The sequence below is a fragment of the Gossypium arboreum genome, chromosome 3 (assembly GCF_025698485.1).
Source record: "Gossypium arboreum isolate Shixiya-1 chromosome 3, ASM2569848v2, whole genome shotgun sequence".
NCBI lineage: Eukaryota > Viridiplantae > Streptophyta > Magnoliopsida > Malvales > Malvaceae > Gossypium > Gossypium arboreum.
The window spans coordinates 19,001,218-19,023,269 of record NC_069072.1 but is presented as its reverse complement, the minus strand read 5'-3'; positions in this window follow the sequence as shown (position 1 = coordinate 19,023,269).

Sequence of the window (22,052 nt, the reverse complement as noted above, 5' to 3'; positions counted from 1 at the left end):
GCATGACAATTCATCAAACACTCTAATGGTGTTATCGCCGTAATCTCCCTTTCGCATCGCCGGTAACTATGGCCTTAAACCTCGCCCCACGCTTCCTAATCAAGTCCACAGTGGTTTACTCAAATTTCACAGATCAAGAATCGATGGCATTACGGCTCTTGGGTGGAGTATTTAAATTCGGGAATGGTTGGACAGCCGGGTCGGTTCGCATATATGCGACCCACTCATTCATCATGGTGAAGAAGGCTTGTTTCGCCTTCATTTTGATTATTCATGATGACCGAGGCTCAACAAAGGTGTCCCTTGCGCGGAGCAGCCGCTACACCTTCAACGCCATCCGCCAAGGGTCTCTCTAACTAATGGGTAAATGGTATCTGTGACATCCCAAAATTGACCCTAGTCGGATGTGGTTTCGGGACTATTAAAACCGAGGCATAAAAAATAATTTATAATTTATTTTGATGCCTATAATATGTGTTAATTCATGTGTGACATTTTGATGTTTCGATTTAGAGTTATAAATGTGAATTTCACTAGAAAGGGCCTAGTAGTAAACATTGAAAGTATGATGGGAAATGTGGGATGACTAGTTGATAATACATGCAAAAATAAGGATTTGTATGTCAAATTTCCCTAACATGAAGTGGCCGCCATGACAAGGAATCATGGGCTAAACATGTCATGAAACATGTTTTGTTGGTGCACTAGGGAGAAACAATAAACAAATGAGTATGGGTAATAAAGAAAGAAAGAAAAAATGTGTGTGTGAGTGAACCCCCCCCTGTCAGGCATTGTGGAAGAGAAAAGAAAAATTTTGTTCATCCATTTTTCTTCTTTGGCCGAAAATACTAAGGAAAAAGGGAGGATTTTTGCTTCATGCTTGGTTTAGAAGAGAACTAGAAGGGGATTTGGCTATACTTGCATCAAGATTAAGGTATGTTTGAGGTTGTGTCATGAGATTCATGCTTGTTTTGGTTGCTAACTTGATGTGCATGTTAGCCATGGTTCAAATCCTTGTTATGCCATGGAAATGGTATTTGGCCAAGGTGGATTTTGTGTTAATGCCATTGCATGTTAAATATGAAGCTTGTTAATGGTGTACGTGATGGGGGATTGATGGCTCTTGGACTTTCTTTTTAGTATTTTTGAGTGAGACATTAAGTTCTTTGCTTAATCATGACCAAAATGATGGTGTTGTGATGTATTCGGTCATGGTATATCCATTAAGTATGATTCATGCATGTTGCATGGTAGGTAAGATTTGAGCTTTGAATATGTGTTTGCACATGATGAATTGGTATGACATATATACTATTTCAAGGTATATATTTGCTTGGGATGATGTTTTCTGTTATGTAGTACATGAGAGATGTGTATTGAGCTACAATATGTAATGCGTTAGTTAGTAAAATGCATGCTGTTTTGTGTGGTATTAAGTGCATAATCGGCCTCAACATGGACATGCATATTCGCCACATGAGGGAAATTGGTGTGCATGCATTCGTTAGAGGCAAGCATATTGATGCCTATTCTTGGCTTAGAAAATTCGCTAAGAGGAATACTAACTAAGGTGTTGAGTTCGATTCATGATTTTGTACATATGCGACTTTGATGCCTAATGAGTAGATATTTATATATTGGCTAGGCATCTTGAATTCTCTTCCGATGCTCAAATGATAAAACCAATTTATTTGTTAAATTTAGCTCAAGAAGCTAGAGGTGGAGAATCAAGCAAAGGCAAAGGAAAGATAATCGAGTAGTCGATTGGAAATCGCTTCATCCAATATAAGGTAAGTCATTACATATATTTGGTGTTGATGTAAATGACCATAATATATACACAATTGTGTTTAAATGAATTGATGTGTAAATGGAAATGTATGTGTATGGAATGATGCCATTGTTGAGTGTATAAAGGCAGCGTAAATGCATAAGGTATTGGTCTCGCACTAAGTGCGGGTATAAATGGACACGGTGACAAGATTGGCACTAAGTGTGCGGGTTTAAAATTGTACAGCACTAAGTGCGTAGTTTGATTATATAGCACTAAGTGTGCGAGCTGAAAATTATATAGCACTAAGTGTGCGAGCTGAAATATATAGCACTAAGTGTGCGGATTCACTATATGCTCTTGTATTACAATTGGCACTGAGTGTGCGACATTATCGAAGTTAATCCCGGACAGCGGATCGGGTAAGTACCTCGAGCTCATGATGAATAGAGAATACGTCCATGCTTGGGGTTGAATTGGTAAGCCTTAAATCTATGTGATGATTGAAATTGTATGGTTGTGCTGGAAAATGAGTTAATGTGTAAAAAATGCTTCGATTATCTTGTTGTGTAGAATATGAAATGTGGATGTATGACTTGGTACGAGATTGGACCGAAAGGTCCGAGGTATTATGGTATAGATTCGATATGGATGAGTACCTAGCCTCGCTTTGTCGTACATGTTGTAGTGATCAGACAAGGATTGATGAATGCTTATGACTTACTGAGTTGTAAACTCACTCGGTGTTTTTTTCTTGTCACCCATTTTAGGTCTCTCGGATTCGTATTGCTTTGCGGATCGGGACCGTGCTGAAGTCATCACACCCGCTGAAATCTTGTGGTATTGTTTTCGTTGTTGAAGAACATTTGGCATGTATAGGCTATTATATTTTGTCGAATTGTGGGTTGTAAACTTTAAGCCATGTGAAAATGGCCTATGTGGTCGCGAGAGGGATGCTAGAACCTATAGCCACGAGTCTTAGAAACTCTAATTTTGACAAGGTGGCCACAATTTGTGTCATGTATGATGGATGATTAAGGCCAAGGAAAGATTCATGAAATTGGCATAGTCTACTGCAGTAACTGTTGCGGACAGCAGCAGTGAGATGAGATTGAAAATCACTAAAAATAGTAGAAGTAGAATTAAATAGTGGGTAAATTATGAAATTGAACCTTGATGAATCTATTTTCATATGGATGAAACGAAACGACCATATGAGCAGTATACTGAGAAATATTAAAGTTCTCGTGAGACAGGGCCAGAACGGTTTCTAGGTCCCCTGTCGTGACTTTGAAAATTTACCATAAATTATCCAGAAAGAATTAGGAGTCATGCCTTATATGTACAGATTCCATTTTGAGTCTAGTTTCATTAGAAACAAACGGCACCAGTATTAAAGCCCTGTACAGAGAGATATTCAAGTTGTAACGCGTGAAGGTCAGAGCAGTCGGTCCCTGTAACATGGGTGACTTTAACTAATAAACTGTATTTAATTGGCCCAACCAAAAATTCTAAAAATAAATCCTTGGATGGGTATATGAGTCTAAATTCAGGGAAAATTTACGAAACCAGTTTCCGAGTTTTGAAACTCGAGATATGATTTTTAAGGCGACGGTGACGCGGTTTTCCAGCCTGACTGGAAATGACAAATTGGTTGGTACCTTGAGAGGTTTTGGTCGTTAACCTCTCGTGTCCGATAACCGCGACGGTCACGAAGTTAGGGGTGTTACAATTTTATTGGTATCAGAGCTATGGTTTAGTCGGTTCTAGGGCTACCATAGCGCGTGTGAGTCTAGCTATACATGCCAAATTGTTAGTGCTGAATAATGTGATGACTTGACGGTTGAAATTTTTGTTTTAAATAGCAATGGAACCCGGATAGAGAGACCCTTGGCGGATGACGTTGAAGGTGTAGCGGCTGCTCCGCACAAGGGACACCGCCTGTTGAGCCTCACCATCCGCGAATAATCAAAATGAAGGGCGAAACAAGCCTTCTTCACCATGATGAATGAGTGGGTCGCGAATATGCCCGAACCGACCTTATTGTCCAACCATTCCCGAATTTAAATACTCCACCCCAAGAGCCCGTAATGCCATCGCCATCGATCCTGTGAGGCTGAGTAAACCACCGTGGACTTGATTAGGAAGCGTAATGAGGAGTTTAAGGCCATAGTTACCGCATTTATGCCGAAAGGGCCGAAGTTTCGCTTGATAACACCATTAGAGTGTTTGATGAATTGTCATGCACACCGATGAATGTCTTAAGTGTGCTATATCTTTGTTAAGTAGACTCACTTACTATTGGTAGAGGACCTTGATTTCCATAGTCCCAAAGGAACAAGTTACTTGGGATTTCTTTCAAACGGAATTTCGAAGAAATATATTAGTCAACGTTCATTGATCGAAGCGTAAGGAGTTCTTGAACTCAAGCAAGGCCGTATGATCAGATCTCGAATACGTAACATGAGTTCGTAAGACTTAGCTCAGTATGCTCGGAGTGTGTGGCTGATGAGGTTGCGATGTGCAAAAGATTTGAAGAAGGATTGAATGAAGAGTTAAAGTTACTAGTGGGAATTTTGGAGATAAAGGAGTTCGTGACACTAGTCGAACGAGCACGCAAGGCGGAAGAACTTGGGAAGGAGAAGAAGAAGGCTGAATTTGAAGCAAGAGATTACCGTAAAAGATCGACGAGTAAAGCTCCGCTTCTACCGTAAAGAGGTTCGTGGAGGACACCAAGAAGTCGAGGACGATGCGGAATTTCCATTAGAGCCCGACCATTGACGGACTCTTGAGCTACTTTCAGAGCTAGTGTGGGCAATAATCGTCAAGAGAGACCTGAATGCCCCTAATGTGGAAGACGACACCTAGGTGAATGTCGGGTAAGTCTGTTAATAGGGCCTGTTATGGATGCGGTTCGAAGGACCACTTCATTAGAGATTGCACGGAGCTAGATGAGAGGAATAAGACGCAAGGTGCAAGACCTAGTGGAACGACGGCTGGAGGTAGGCCCCCGAGAATCTCTGGAGGTAGGGGTGGTAATCAGAGAGGAGCCTCTAATACGGCTGTCCGATCCGAGACCCGTACTCTTGCTAGAGCATATGCCATCCGCGCACGAGAGGAGGCATCCTCCCCTGACGTTATCACTGGTACTTTTACTCTCTTTGATACTAGTGTGATTGCATTGATTGACCCCGGCTCTACTCATTCATATGTATGTGAAACCTTAGCATCCAAAGAAGACTCTACCGTTGAGTCTCATCGAGTTCATAATTCGAGTGTCAAACCCTTTGGGTCGACACGCACTGCTGATAAAGTGTGCAAGAGATGCCCCTAATAATTTGAGAATCCTGCTTTCCGGCCGATCCGATGCTTCTACCATTTAATGAATTGATGTTATTCTTGGTATGGATTGGTGATCGACATGATGCAGGTGGTGGATCGCAAAGGAAAACCATTGATTTGAGGAGTGCAAATAATGAGGTAGTCCGAGTCGAGTTCATCGATTTAAAAGGAGCGCCAAACGATAATATCTTCTATGACCGCCGGAGGTATGTGAAAAGGGTGTGAAACATACCTTGCGTATGTGTTTGGAAGTAAAGAGACGGAAAGGAAACTCGAATCGGTACCAGTGGTTTGTGAGTATTCAGATGTTTTTCCGAGGAGTTACCGGATTGCCACCGGTTCGAGAAGTGGAATTCGCATCGGTTGTACCGTACTACGCCGATTTCAATAGCCCCGATCGTATGGCATTAACGGAATTAAAGGAATTGAAGGTTCAATTGCAAGAATTGACGGATAGAGGTTTCGCTCGATCGAGTTTTTCTCCATGGGGCGCACCTGTATTGTTTGTGAAGAAGAAGGACGGAACCATGAGGTTGTGCATCGACTATCGTCAACTCAATAAAGTGACGATAAAGAATAAATATCCATTGCCACGAATTGACGATTTGTTTGATCAATTAAAGGGAGCCTCGGTGTTTTCAAAGATAGATTTGAGGTCGGGGTACTATCAGTTGAGGGTCCGAGAATCGGACATACCCAAAACCGCTTTTAGAACGAGGTACGGTCACTACGAATTCTTGGTGATGCCGTTTGGGCTCACTAATGCCCCTGCGGTGTTTATGGATTTAATGAATAGAATTTTCAGGCCATACTTGGATCGGTTCGTAGTTGTATTTATCGATGACATTTTGGTCTATTCGAGAGATGAAACTGAGCATGCTGAACACTTAAGGCTAGTGTTGCAAATCTTACGAGATAAGCAGTTATACGCAAAGTTCAGTAAATGTGAATTTTGGTTGAAAGAGGTTAGCTTTTTAGGGCACGTGGTGTCCGTGACGGTATCGTGGTGGACCCGAACAAAATTCGCCATAGTCGATTGAAACCACCAAGGAATGTTACCGAAGTTAGGAGCTTTTGGGGCTTGCGGGTTATTACCGACGATTTGTAAAGGTTTCTCGACGATAGCCACGCCAATGACGGTTACTCCAAAAGGATGTTAAGTTCGAATGGACGGAGAAATGTCGAAAAGTTTCGATCAACTGAAAGCTTATTTGATCGAAGCCCCAATTCTAGTGCAACCCGAATCGGGCAAAGAGTTTGTTATTTATAGTGACGATCCCTACTTGGGTTGGGTTGCGATTGATGCAAGAAGGGCGAGTTGTGGCCTATGCGCCGAGGCAATTAAAGCCACATGAGAAAAATTATCCCACCCATGATCTCGAATTGGTCGCCATCGATTCGCTTTAAAGATATGGCGACATTACTTATTTGGTGAGAAGTGCCATGTGTATTCGGATCACAAAAGTCTCAAATATTTGATGACCCAAAGAGACTTAAATCTGCGACAAAGACGATGGCTCGAGTTGTTAAAAGATTATGAGCTCGTCATTGATTATCACCCGGGAAGGGCTAATGTGGTTGCGGATGCCTTAAGCCGAAATCACTATTTGCTTTATGAAGCGATGAATGTACACTTGTCTATCCTACCCGACAATGTGTTAGTAGCTGAATTGAAAGCCAAACCATTATTGATACGCCAAATTCGTGAAGCTCGAAAGTCGACGATGAGTTGGTTGCAAACGGGATGAGTGTGTTCCAACAAGGACTCGGAATTTCAAATCGATGATGACGATTGTTTGAGGTTCGAAGTCGCTCGTGTGTCCCAAAGAATTGAACTTATTCCAATAATTTTGAACGAAGCCCTTTGTAGCCGAATGGCAATCCACCCGGGGAGTACGAAGATGTACAACGATTTGAAACGTCGGTTTTGGTGGCATGGTATGAAACGGGACATCTCCGACTTTGTTTCGAGATGTTTAATATGTCAACAAGTGAAAGCGAAACATCAAGTGCCTTCAGGATTGCTTCAGCCGATCACGATACCCGAGTGGAAATGGGATCGAGTCACAATGGACTTTGTGTCCGGGCTGCCATTGTCAGCTAATAAGAAGGATGCGATTTGGGTTGTTGTTGATAGATCGACTAAGTCGGCTCACTTTATCCCCGCGTGCACGGATTTTCATTGGATAAACTAGCTTAATTGTACGCTTCTCGATTGTGAGATTACACGGTACCGATTTCTATTGTGTCGGATAAAGATCCGAGATTTACCTCGCGATTTTGGAAGAAATTTCAAGAAGCTTTGGGTACCAAGTTGCATTTCAAGACCGCTTTCACCCCCAAACCGATGGTCAATCCGAACGGATAATTCAAATACTCGAGGATATGTTGAGATGTTGTATCCTTGAGTTTAGTGGTTCATGGGAACAGATTCCGCCTTTGATTGAATTCGCCACAACAATAGCTTTCAATCAAGTATTAAGATGGCGCTTACGAGGCTTTATACTATTCGTAAATGCCGCACCCATTATTCGGACCGAACTTAGTGAAGGTAAATTCTTGGGTTGATTTGGTTAAGGATGCCGAGCAAAAAGTTCGAGTGATTTGTGAAAGTTTGAAGGCTGCTACGGATCGCCAAAAGTCGTATGCGGATTTGAAAAAGGAAAGACATTGAATATCGGGGTTGGAGACAAGGTATTTCTCAAAGTCTCACCCCGAAGAAGGTGCTTAGATTTGGCCATAAGGGCAAATTGAGTCCGAGGTTCATCGGTCCGTATGAAGTATCTCGAACGAGTTGGGCCAAGAGCGCATCGATTAATTTTACCCCCGAGCTCGAAAAGATTCACAACGTTTTCCATGTTTCGATGCTTGACGATATAGGTCCGATTCGACGCACGTAATTACTCCATCCGAGGTCGAGGTTCACCTAATTTGAGTTATGAAGAAGAGCCGGTTCAGATTTCGATGCGTGAAGTAAAAGAGCTACGAAACAAGAAAATCCCATTAGTGAAGGTGTTGTGGCATAAACACGGAATTGAAGAAGCCACTTGGGAACTTGAGGACTCTATGAGAGAGCGATACCGAGCCTATTTACGGTAAGATTTTCGGGACGAAAATTTCTAAGTGGGGAGAGTTGTGACATCCCAAAATTGACCCTAGTCGGGATGTGGTTTCGGGACCACAAAACCGAGGCATAAAAATAATTTATAATTTATTTTGATGCCTATAATATGTGTTAATTCATGTGTGACATTTTGATGTTTCGATTTAGAGTTATAAATGTGAATTTCACTAGAAAGGGCCTAGTAGTAAACATTGAAAGTATGATGGGGAAATGTGGGATGACTAGTTGATAATACATGCAAAAATAAGGGATTTGCATGTCAAATTTCCCCTAACATGAAGTGGCCGGCCATGACAAGGAATCATGGGCTAAACATGTCATGAAACATGTTTTGTTGGTGCACTAGGAGAAACAATAAACAAATGAGTATGGGTAATAAAGAAAGAAAGAAAAATGTGTGTGTGTGAGTGAAACCCCCCCCTTGCCGCGGCATTGTGGAAGAGAAAAGAAAAATTTTGTTCATCCATTTTTCTTCTTTGGCCGAAAATACTAAGGAAAAAGGAGGATTTTTGCTTCATGCTTGGTTTAGAAGAGAACTAGAAGGATTTGGCTATACTTGCATCAAGATTAAGGTATGTTTGAGGTTGTGTCATGAGATTCATGCTTGTTTTGGTTGCTAACTTGATGTGCATGTTAGCCATGGTTCAAATCCTTGTTATGCCATGGAAATGGTATTTGGCCAAGGTGGATTTTGTGTTAATGCCATTGCATGTTAAATATGAAGCTTGTTAATGGTGTACGTGATGGGGATTGATGGCTCTTGGACTTTCTTTTTAGTATTTTTGAGTGAGACATTAAGTTCTTTGCTTAATCATGACCAAAATGATGGTGTTGTGATGTATTCGGTCATGGTATATCCATTAAGTATGATTCATGCATGTTGCATGGTAGGTAAGATTTGAGCTTTGAATATGTGTTTGCACATGATGAATTGGTATGACATATATACTATTTCAAGGTATATATTTGCTTGGGATGATGTTTTCGGTTATGTAGTACATGAGAGATGTGTATTGAGCTACAATATGTAATGCGTTAGTTAGTAAAATGCATGCTGTTTTTGTGTGGTATTAAGTGCATAATCGGCCTCAACATGGACATGCATATTCGCCACATGAGGGGAAATTGGTGTGCATGCATTCGGTTAGAGGCAAGCATATTGATGCCTATTCTTGGCTTAGAAAATTCGCTAAGAGGAATACTAACTAAGGTGTTGAGTTCGATTCATGATTTTGTACATATGCGACTTTGATGCCTAATGAGTAGATATTTATATATTGGCTAGGCATCTTGAATTCCTCTTCCGATGCTCAAATGATAAAACCAATTTATTTGTTAAATTTAGCTCAAGAAGCTAGAGGTGGAGAATCAAGCAAAGGCAAAGGAAAGATAATCGAGTAGTCGATTGGAAATCGTTTCATCCAATATAAGGTAAGTCATTAAGCATATATTTGGTGTTGATGTAAATGACCATAATATATACACAATTGTGTTTAAATGAATTGATGTGTAAATGGAAATGTATGTGTATGGAATGATGCCATTGTTGAGTGTATAAAGGCAGCGAAATGCATAAGGTATTGGTCTCGGCACTAAGTGTGCGGGTATAAATGGACACGGTGACAAGATTGGCACTAAGTGTGCGGGTTTAAAATTGTACAGCACTAAGTGTGCGAGTTTGATTATATAGCACTAAGTGTGCGAGCTGAAAATTATATAGCACTAAGTGTGCGAGCTGAAAATATATAGCACTAAGTGTGCGGATTCACTATATGCTCTTGTATTACAATTGGCACTGAGTGTGCGACATTATCGAAGTTAATCCGGACAGCGGATCGGGTAAGTACCTCGAGCTCATGATGAATAGAGAATACGTCCATGCTTGGGGTTGAATTGGTAAGCCTTAAATCTATGTGATGATTGAAATTGTATGGTTGTGCTGGAAAATGAGTTAATGTGTAAAAATGCTTCGATTATCTTGTTGTGTAGAATATGAAATGTGGATGTATGACTTGGTACGAGATTGGACCGAAAGGTCCGAGGTATTATGGTATAGATTCGATATGGATGAGTACCTAGCCTCGTTTGCTGTACATGTTGTAGTGATGTGACGATTGGATTGATGAATGCTTATGACTTACTGAGTTGTAAACTCACTCGGTGTTTTTTTCTTGTCACCCATTTTAGGTCTCTCGGATTCGTATTGCTTATGCGTGATCGGGACCGTCGTTGAAGTCATCACACCGCTGAAATCTTGTGGTATTGTTTTCGTTGTTGAAGAACATTTGGCATGTATAGGCTATTATATTTTGTCGAATTGTGGGTTGTAAACTTTAAGCCATGTGAAAATGGCCTATGTGGTCGTCGAGTGGGATGCTAGAACCTATAGCCACGAGTCTTAGAAACTCTAATTTTGACAAGGTGGCCACAATTTGTGTCATGTATGATGGATGATTAAGGCCAAGGAAAGATTCATGAAATTGGCATAGTCTACTGCAGTAACTGTTGCGGACAGCAGCAGTGAGATGAGATTGAAAAATCACTAAAATAGTAGAAGTAGAATTAAATAGTGGGTAAATTATGAAATTGAACCTTGATGAATCTATTTTCATATGGATGAAACGAAACGACCATATGAGCAGTATACTGAGAAATATTAAAGTTCTCGTGAGACAGGGCCAGAACGGTTTCTGGGTCCCCTGTCGTGACTTTGAAAATTTACCATAAATTATCCAGAAAGAATTAGAGTCATGCCTTATATGTACAGATTCCATTTTGAGTCTAGTTTCATTAGAAACAAACGGCACCAGTATTAAAGCCCTGTACAGAGAGATATTCAAGTTGTAACGCGTGAAGGTCAGAGCAGTCGGTCCCTGTAACATGGGTGACTTTAACTAATAAACTGTACTAATTGGCCCAACCAAAATTCTAAAAATAAATCCTTGGATGGGTATATGAGTCTAAATTCAGGAAAATTTACGAAACCAGTTTCGAGTTTTGAAACTCGAGATATGATTTTAAGGCGACGGTGACGCGGTTTTCCAGCCTGACTGGAAATGACAAATTGGTTGGTACCTTGAGAGGTTTTGGCCGTTAACCTCTCGTGTCCGACACGGCGACGGTCACGAAGTTAGGGTGTTACATGACACCCGAATGTGACCCTAGTCGGAGAGTGGTTTCGGGACCACGAAACCGAGTCACAAGAATAATTAAGTGTTATATTCCGTACTTATTGAATGTGGAATTGGTATGCGTAAATATTTCGTGTCTCGATTTTTATTAATTAGGTGCTAATTTATAAGAAAGGACTTAGTAGTAAACTTTGAAAGTACGATTGGGAAATATGTGATGACTAATTAAAGCATGCATGCAAAATAATGGACTTGCATGTCAAATTCCCCTTTTACAAGTAATGGCCGCCATGACAAAGAATATGGGTTAAACATGTCATGAAACATGTTTTGTTGGGCATTAGGGAGAAAATCATAAACAAATAAGCATGGGTGAGAAAAGAATGAAAAAAAATGTGTGAGAGAGTAGCATTCCCCCCATTGCCGTGCAACCAAGAGGAGAAAACAAAAAACTTGTTCATCCTTTCTCATCTTTTTAGCCGAAAATACTAAGAGGAAGAAGGGATTTTTGCTTCATTTCCTTTGTTTAGAAGAGATCTAGAAGGTGATTTGGCTAAATTTGCATCAAGATTAAGGTATGTATGGGGTTGTGGTGGGAGTTTCATGCATGTTTTGGTTGCTAACTTGATGTGCATGTTAGCCATGGCTCAAATCTTTGGTATGCCATGGAAATGGTATTTGGCCAAAGTTGTTATAGTGATAAAGCCATTGCATGCTAAGTGTGAAGCTTGATGATGATGCATGCAATGATGGATTTTCTACTCATGAGTAAGATTTTGAGTTTTCTCTTTGTTTTATCATGATTAAAGTTGAAAAGGAGCATGATTGTCATACTTGGCCATGATGCATTCTTGAGCATGATTCATGCTTCTTGCATGTTAGTTAAAAGTTTGTGTTTTGGATGGCTATGGACACCTTGAAAATTCGCCATGCTCATATATGCATATATATGATTGCACATTTTGTTTGGTTATGAACTAAGTGATGAATATATTGATTTAAAGAAGAAAATGTGGAAGAATGCTTGTGAAATTGCAAGCACAATTGCCTAGCACACATATAAGTGCTTGATGCTATATTATAAGTTTTGGGCCACAATGTGCAAGCATTAATTAGTAGATTGCATGCTGTTTTGTGAGGTATTAAGTGCAAATTTTGACCTCAACATGTACATGAATATTCGCCTTGGGTAGCCCATTGAAGGCCTTAGCATTTCCTTGATGTTCAAACAAATTGTATTGAATTGCTTGATGTAGTATAAAATGTGCATGACCATTGTGTATTCAAGCTAAAGAGTGGCCATATGACCATCTAAAATCCTTGTCATATTCGGCCATAAGCAAGCACAATGAGGTTTTAATAAATTGAATTTGTTTGAATTAGCTCAAGAGCCAAGAGGGCCACAATTGGACAAGGGGAAGGAAAAGGTGATCGAATAGCCGAAAAAGCCGTTCGACAACATCCGAGGTAAGTCCTCAAGAAGTGACCTTACTTGAATTATGTGAGATGAAATATGGATGTGTATGATTATTGATTAGGTGTGTATGAGTATTTGAATTCCACCCGGCTAAGTCCCAAGGCGAATATGCTAATGATATTAATTGTGTTTGAGCCTTAGTAACTGAAAATGAAATATGTATGTCCAATGATTATTGATGTATGTGTGCATGAGAAATTGAATGATATCGGGCTAAGCCCAAGACAATTATGCTTGAAATTATATCCGGTTAAGACCAAGGCAATTGTGCTAGTGGCTACATCCGGCTAAGACCAAGGCATTCGTATGAAGTTATTCTATCCGGCTAAGACCAAGGCATTTGTGCACTTGATTATATCGGTTATATTCAAGAATCTTGGGCTGGAGGTGAGTGTTGGTTGCTGAAATGAATTTGATTAGTACACTCGGACAGCTCAAAGGATAAGGTACGTTATATGTGCATTGGAAAGTCGACGTGTTTGAGCAACATTCGCTCAATCGACTAATGAATTTCAGTTATTGAATTGATTGATGCTTTGCGAACTTATATAATGATGAAGTATGAAGTAAGAATGTGTATTAATGAAATGATGCATTTGGCTATGTGAATGTATTGCTGTAAATTATAGTTCATTATATTCCTTGAGACTTACTAAGCATAAAAATGCTTACCCGTTGCTTTGGCTCTTAGTTTTCTAGATTTCGCCGAGGCAATCGGATTTGGGATCGTTGAAGTCAAGTCATCCACACTATCAAGCCTCCATTTTGGTATAAATTTTGTTTGAACTTGAGATGGCATGTATAGGACTACCCTTGTTTGTTAAATATGTTGTAATGTAAGTATGTACGGCCGCATGCGAAAATGGCTCGAAAAGGAAGTATGAACTTAGACTAATTGTGGGTTGTATGTATATATTTTGTGTCATGATGTGGCTATGGCTTGGAAATGAGAATGTTGGTCATATGATCAGCCATTGGCACGGTTAAAATGATCATATATGAACCTATGTATGGTAAGGCTAGTTGAATCATGGAGACCACCAAATAGGTGAGTCCTATCTTAAAACAGATGCTGCCAGCTGCAGTGGCGTGAATGTGAAAAATCACCAAAATTCATAGGAATGGAATTAGATAGTGAATAAGCTATGTAAATGAACCTTGATGAGTCTATTTTCATATGGAAGAAATGAAACGGTCATAGGAGTTACAGGTTAAGAGATATTAAAGCTATTGTGAGACAGGGCCAGAATGGTTTCTGGGTTCCCTGTCGCAACTTTAAAAATTCACTATAAATTATCCAAAAAGAATTAGGAGATATATCTTATATGTACAGATTCCATTTTGAGTCTAGTTTCATTAGAAACAAACGACACCAGAATTAAAGCCCTGTACAGAGAGATATTCAAGTTATACCGCGCGAAGGTCGGAGCAGTCGATCCCTGTAACAGGGTAACTTTAACTAATAAACTGTACCAATTGGCCCGACCAAAAATCCTAGAAATAAATCCATGGATGGATATATGAGTCTAAATTCAGGGAAAATTTACGAAACCAGTTTCCGAGTTTTGAAACTCGAGATATGATTTTTAAGGCGACAGTGACGCAGTTTTCCAGCCTGACTGGAAATGTCAAATTGGTGGGCAAAACATGTGAACTTGGTTTGTTAACCCTCGGGTCCGACAATCGCGATGGTCTCGGGTTTTGGGGTGTTACAATTTTATTGGTATCAGAGCCACGGTTTAGTCGATTCTAGGACTACCGTGATGTGTTTGGGGTCTAGCTATACATGCCATTAAATGATGAATCGATAGTGTGATGAATTCTGACAATTTGACTTCATGTTTGTTTATAGCAATGGATCCCGATCCCAACCGAAGCGATAGCTGATGATGTGGAGAGTGTGGCGCTGCTCGCGCAAGGGACAGCGGCCGCGGACTCTCAACCTATGGCCAGTAATCCTAATGATGAGGCTAGGCAAGCCTTTTATAGTGTGATGAACGAATGGTTTAATCAATACATTCGAACCAACACTACTGTTCCACCACCTCCATTCCCGACGAATGCAACCCCGCAAGACCTACGATACCTCCGTGGATCGACCCAATAAGGTCGTAAGCCCCAATCGATAGGATTCAAAACATGGGGCCACTGAATTTAAGGCTACGGATGATGATGATGCCGAAGCGAGCTGAATTATGGTTAGATAACACTATCCGTGCTTGATGAGCTATCCTGACACCGATGAGTGCTTAAAGTGTACCATCTCCTTGCTACGCGAGTCCGCCTACTATTGGTGGAGTACTCGACTTGTGGTGCCTAGAGAGCAAGTGACTTGGGAATTCTTTCTAACCGAGTTCAAAAAGTATATCACCAGAGATTCATCGACCAAAAGCGGAGGGAGTTCCTTGATCTTAAGCAAGGTTCTATGTCCGTTACCGATCACTGAACGAAAGTTTGTGAGGCTTAGCCAGATGCTGCGAGAATGCATTTCGTCCGAAGCTATTATGTGTAAACGCTTCGAGGATGGGCTGAATGATGATATAAGGATGTTTGTTGGCATTCTCGAGATACGAGAGTTCGTAGTACTTGTTGAGCGAGCTTGTAAAGCCGAAGAGCTTAGAAAGGAGAAACAAAAAGCTGATGGGGATTGGAGAATTCGAAAGAGGTCCTCGGAAAGTCTCTTCAACAAGCATCGAAGAGATTTCGAGATGATGCGAGCCGGTCTAGAGGCGTTTCGGGCTTTTCTAGACGAGGACGCGATCGACCCCCTGTGACCACACGAGTCACCTCGATCGCCGGTGGCGGAAATGATCGCCGAGAGAGGGCGGAGTGTCCACATTGTGGCAAATGGCATTCGGGAGCTGTTGGTTTCGTGATCGCTCTCGCTATAAGTGTGGATCGGCCGACCACTTTATGAAGGATTGCCCGAGGATGCACGAGCAGAATGCAAGTCGAGTGCAAACCGGGTGCTACCATCGCCGAGGTAGACCACCTAGAAATATGGGCAATGTCATGGCGGTCGAGAGGATCTAGAGATGCTACCATCGATCGAGGCTCGTGCTCTGCTAGGACTTATGCCATACGCCGCACGCCGAGGATCTTGCCTCTCCGGATGTTATTACCGGTACTTTCACTCTTTTCAATACAAATGTAATTGCTTTGATTGACCCCGGTTCTACTCATTCATACATATGTGAAACCTTAGCATCCAAGAAGACTTTGCCCATTGAGTCTCTCGAGTTTGTAATTCGGTGTCAAACCCTTGGGTCATTACGTGCTTGTTAACAAAGTGTGCAAGAAAAGTCCCCTAGTGTTCCGAGGTTCTTGTTTTCCCGGACTTGATGCTTTTGCCGTTCGATGAGTTCGATGTTATTCTTGGTTTGGATTGGTTGACCATGCACGATGCGGTTGTAAATTGCAAGAGCAAGACTATCGATTTGAGGTCGCGAATAATGAAATAATTCGGGTTGAGTCCACGGACTTAAAAGGGTTGCCGGTGTAATATCGCCGATGTTGGCCCGTAAATATGTAAGAAAAGGGTGCGAAGCGTACCTTTGCGACGTGTTTCGATGACAAGGAATCGAGAAGAAACCCGAATCTGTGCCCGTGGTTTGTGAATACCGGATGTTTTCCCAAGAATTACAGGGTTTACCACTGCTCGGAAATAGAATTTGGCATCGAATTGGTACCGGTACCACTCCAATTTCGATAGCTCCGTATCGTATGGCCCCAACGGAATTAAAGGAGTTGAAAGTTCAGTTGCAAGAATTGGTGGATAGAGGTTTTGCTCGCCGAGTTTTTCGCCTTTGGGTGCGCCGGTAGGTCTGTTCGTGAAGAAGAAGGATGGAACCATGCGATTGCAGATCGACTATCGCCGCCTTAACAAAGCGACGATAAAGAACAAATATCCGCTGCCACGTATTGATGACTTGTTCGATCAACTGAAGGGAGCCTCGGTGTTCTCGAAAATAGATTTGAGATCGGGCTACTATCAATTGCGAATCCGAGATTCAGACGTGCCCAAGACTGCCTTCAGAACGAGATATGGTCACTATGAGTTCCTAGTGATGCCGTTTGGGCTCACTAATGCCCCTGCGGTATTTATGGACTTAATGAATCGGATCTTTAGACCATATTTGGATCGATTCAGTAGTCGTGTTCATTGATGACATCTTGGTCTATTCAAGAAATGAGACCGAACATCTGAACACTGCGTTAGTGCTGCAAATTTTATGGGACAAGCAATTATATGCTAAGTTCAACAAGTGTGAGTTACGTTAAGAGAGGTTAGCTTCTTGGGTCATGTGGTATTCAGATCGGTATTCGAGTCGACCGAATAAAATTTCAGCCATACTTAATTGGAAACCTCCGAGAAATATTCTTGAGGTTCGAGCTTTTTGGGGCTTTAGGTTATTACCGACGATTTGTAAAGGGTTCTCAACGATAGCCACGCCGATGACGGCTACTCCAAAAGGATGTTAAGTTCGAATGGACGGAGAAATGCCAAAAAGCTTCGATCAATCGAAAACTTATTTGATGAAGCCCCAATTCTAGTGCAACCCGAGTCAAGCAAGGAGTTTGTTATCTATAGCGACGCCTCTCTACTTGGGTTAGGTTGCGATTAATGCAAGAAGGTCGAGTTGTGGCCTATGCGCCGAGGCAATTAAAGCCACATGAGAAAAATTATCCGACTCATGATCTCGAATTGGCGCTATCGTATTCGCTTTAAAGATTTGGCGACATTACTTATTTGGTGAAAGGTGCCATGTATACTCGGATCACAAAAGTCTCAAATATTTGATGACCCAAAGAGACTTAAATCTGCGACAAAGACGTTGGCTTGAGCTGTTAAAGGATTATGAATCGATCATTGATTATCACCCGGAAAGGCGAATGTGGTTGCGGATGCCTTGAGTCGTAAATCGTTATTCACTTTACGAGCGATGAATGTGCACTTGTTCCGTCCGATCCGACAAAGTGTGTTAGTGGCTGAATTGAAAGCCAAACCACTATTGACACACCAAATTCGAGAAGCTCAGAAAGTCGACGACGAGTTGGTTGCAAAACGGGCTGCGTGTGTTCCGAACAAGGACTCGGAGTTTCAAATCGACGATGACGATTGTTTGAAGTTCAAAAGTCGTCAGGTGTCCCAAGGAATTCGGAACTCATTTCGATAATTCTGAATGAAGCCCATTGTAGCCAAATGGCAATCCACCCGGGGAGTACAAAGATGTACAATGATTTGAAACGTCGATTTTGGTGGCATGGTATGAAGCGAGACATCTCCGACTTTGTTTCAAGATGTTTAATATGTCAACAAGTGAAAGCGGAACATCGGTGCCTTCAGATTACTTCACCAATCACGATACCCGAGTGGAAATGGGATCGAGTCACAATGGACTTTGTATTGACCGCCATTGTCGCAAGTAAGAAGGATGCGGTTTGGGTCGTGGTAGATCGATTGACTAAGTCGGCCCACTTTGTCCCCCCGACGCACGGATTTTTCAATGGACAAATTAGCGAATTGTACGTTTCTCGATTGTGAAATTACGGGGTGCCTATTTCTATCGTGTCGATAGAGATCCGAGATTTACCTCGCGGTTTTGGAAAAAGTTGCAAGAAGCTTTGGGTACCAAGTTGCATTTCAAGACCGCCTTTCACCCCCAAACCGATGGTCAATCCGAAGCGGGTAATTCAGATACTTGAGGATATGTTAAGATGTTGCGTCCTTGAGTTTAGTGGTTCATGGGAACGGTATTTGCCATTGATTGAATTCGCACAACAACAAACTTTCAATCGAGCATTAAGATGGCACCTTATGAGGCTTTGTACGGGCGTAAATGCCGTACACCATTGTTTTGGTGAGCTTGGTGAAAGCAAGATTTTCGGTGGATTTGATTAGGGATGCTGAACTGAAAGTGAAAGTAATCCGTGAAAGTTTGAAGATAGCCTTCGATCGTCAGAAGTCGTACGCGGATATGAAGCGTAAGGATATCGAGTATCAGGTGGGTGATAAGGTGTTTCTCAAGGTATCGCCTTGGAAAAAGATACTCAGGTTCGGCCGTAAGGGCAAGTTGAGCCCGAGGTTCATTGGGCCATATGAGATATCAGAGCGAGTCGGTCCGGTGGCATATCGTTTGATTTTGCCCCCTGAACTCAAAAAGGTTCACGATGTCTTCCACGTGTCGATGCTTCGACGTTATAGATCCGATCCATCGCACGTAATTAGTCCATCAGAAATTGAAATTCAAGCTAATATGAGTTATGAGGAAGAACCAATTCGTATCCTATCACGAGAAGTGAAAGAGTTGCGAAACAAGCGGGTTCCGCTAGTGAAAGTGTTATGGCTCAAGCACGGGATAGAAGAAGCTACTTGGGAGACCGAGAACTCTATGAGAGAGCGATATCCGAACCTATTTACCGGTAAGCTTTTCGGGGACGAAAATCTCTTGAGTGGGGGAGAGTTGTGACACCCCGAATGTGACCCTAGTCGGAGAGTGGTTTCGGGACCACGAAACCGAGTCACAAGAATAATTAAGTGTTATATTCCGTACTTATTGAATGTGGAATTGGTATGCGTAAATATTTCGTGTCTCGATTTTTATTAATTAGGTGCTAATTTATAAGAAAGGACTTAGTAGTAAACTTTGAAAGTACGATTGGGAAATATGTGATGACTAATTAAAGCATGCATGCAAAATAATGGACTTGCATGTCAAATTCCCCCTTTTTACAAGTAATGGCCGCCATGACAAAGAATATGGGTTAAACATGTCATGAAACATGTTTTGTTGGGCATTAGGGAGAAAATCATAAACAAATAAGCATGGGTGAGAAAAGAATGAAAAAAATGTGTGAGAGAGTAGCATTCCCCCATTGCCAGTGCAACCAAGAGGAGAAAACAAAAAACTTGTTCATCCTTTCTCATCTTTTTAGCCGAAAATACTAAGAGGAAGAAGGATTTTGCTTCATTTCCTTTGTTTAGAAGAGATCTAGAAGGTGATTTGGCTAAATTTGCATCAAGATTAAGGTATGTATGGGGTTGTGGTGGGAGTTTCATGCATGTTTTGGTTGCTAACTTGATGTGCATGTTAGCCATGGCTCAAATCTTTGGTATGCCATGGAAATGGTATTTGGCCAAAGTTGTTATAGTGATAAAGCCATTGCATGCTAAGTGTGAAGCTTGATGATGATGCATGCAATGATGGATTTTCTACTCATGAGTAAGATTTTGAGTTTTCTTTGTTTTATCATGATTAAAGTTGAAAAGGAGCATGATTGTCATACTTGGCCATGATGCATTCTTGAGCATGATTCATGCTTCTTGCATGTTAGTTAAAAGTTTGTGTTTTGGATGGCTATGGACACCTTGAAAATTCGCCATGCTCATATATGCATATATATGATTGCACATTTTGTTTGGTTATGAACTAAGTGATGAATATATTGATTTAAAGAAGAAAATGTGGAAGAATGCTTGTGAAATTGCAAGCACAATTCGCCTAGCACACATATAAGTGCTTGATGCTATATTATAAGTTTTGGGCCACAATGTGCAAGCATTAATTAGTAGATTGCATGCTGTTTTTGTGAGGTATTAAGTGCAAATTTTGACCTCAACATGTACATGAATATTCGCCTTGGGTAGCCCATTGAAGGCCTTAGCATTTCCTTGATGTTCAAACAAATTGTATTGAATTGCTTGATGTAGTATAAAATGTGCATGACCATTGTGTATTCAAGCTAAAGAGTGGCCATATGACCATCTAAAATCCTTGTCATATTCGCCATAAGCAAGCACAATGAGGTTTTAATAAATTGAATTTGTTTGAATTAGCTCAAGAGCCAAGAGGGCCACAATTGGACAAGGGAAGGAAAAGGTGATCGAATAGCCGAAAAAGCCGTTCGACAACATCCGAGGTAAGTCCTCAAGAAGTGACCTTACTTGAATTATGTGAGATGAAATATGGATGTGTATGATTATTGATTAGGTGTGTATGAGTATTTGAATTCCACCGGGCTAAGTCCCAAGGCGAATATGCTAATGATATTAATTGTGTTTGAGCCTTAGTAACGAAAATGAAATATGTATGTCCAATGATTATTGATGTATGTGTGCATGAGAAATTGAATGATATCGGGCTAAGCCCAAGACAATTATGCTGGAAATTATATCCGGTTAAGACCAAGGCAATTGTGCTAGTGGCTACATCCGGCTAAGACCAAGGCATTCGTATGAAGTTATTCTATCGGGCTAAGACCAAGGCATTTGTGCACTTGATTATATCCGGTTATATTCAAGAATCTTGGGCTGGAGGTGAGTGTTGGTTGCTGAAATGAATTTGATTAGTACACTCGGACAGCTCAAAGGATAAGGTACGTTATATGTGCATTGGAAAGTCGACGTGTTTGAGCAACATTCGCTCAATCGACTAATGAATTTCAGTTATTGAATTGATTGATGCTTTGCGAACTTATATAATGATGAAGTATGAAGTAAGAATGTGTATTAATGAAATGATGCATTTGGCTATGTGAATGTATTGCTGTAAATTATAGTTCATTATATTCCTTGAGACTTACTAAGCATAAAAATGCTTACCCGTTGCTTTGGCTCTTAGTTTTCTAGATTTCGCTCGAGGCAATCGGATTTGGGATCGTTGAAGTCAAGTCATCCACACTATCAAGCCTCCATTTTGGTATAAATTTTGTTTGAACTTGAGATGGCATGTATAGGACTACCCTTGTTTGTTAAATATGTTGTAATGTAAGTATGTACGGCCGTGCGAAAATGGCTCGAAAAGGGAAGTATGAACTTAGACTAATTGTGGGTTGTATGTATATATTTTGTGTCATGATGTGGCTATGGCTTGAAATGAGAATGTTGGTCATATGATCAGCCATTGGCACGGTTAAAATGATCATATATGAACCTATGTATGGTAAGGCTAGTTGAATCATGGAGACCACCAAATAGGTGAGTCCTATCTTAAAACAGATGCTGCCAGCTGCAGTGGCGTGAATGTGAAAAATCACCAAAATTCATAGGAATGGAATTAGATAGTGAATAAGCTATGTAAATGAACCTTGATGAGTCTATTTTCATATGGAAGAAATGAAACGGTCATAGGAGTTACAGGTTAAGAGATATTAAAGCTATTGTGAGACAGGGCCAGAATGGTTTCTGGGTTCCCTGTCGCAACTTTA